Raw genomic sequence first — 548 nt, forward strand, 5'->3', positions numbered from 1 at the left:
TAAATATATTCCTGAACTTATATTTATGGAATAGATCTTTTACTAATAGAGATCTCATGAAGTTCCTATCTTTTTGATGTTCTGAGTGACTTATTATTGCAACATATAGTCATTCTTGAAATTAATAGAAGGCTAGAACTCTTAAACTTGATGACTAGATAATCTTGTGGCTACAGAGTTAATTCAATTACTTTAATTTTTTTTCAGAAAATCTAAATTTATTTAAATTACTTATACTATTTCTGAATTAAAACTTTACTACAGTGGATAATAACCCGGATAATAACCTTTATATAGTACTAAAATTACTTGGGGACAAGTAATAGTTAAGTTTGGGGGATTTTGACCAGAAAAAAATATGTTGAGATTTTCATACCTGTTTTATTCTGTTTTTGATGATATTGCACTCTAAAGAAAGGTATTTTTGATGTTTTGTTGCAGGAAAGATGAATTAGGATCATTGGAGAAAAAAGATGCAAAAAGGAGCGAATTTGGGCCAAAAAGGACCAACATGTGCAGAATTGAACTAGGGCGCCGAAGGCGCAAAC

The sequence above is a fragment of the Phalaenopsis equestris genome, unplaced genomic scaffold, assembly GCF_001263595.1.
Source record: "Phalaenopsis equestris unplaced genomic scaffold, ASM126359v1 Scaffold000002, whole genome shotgun sequence".
Classification (NCBI taxonomy): Eukaryota; Viridiplantae; Streptophyta; class Magnoliopsida; order Asparagales; family Orchidaceae; genus Phalaenopsis; species Phalaenopsis equestris.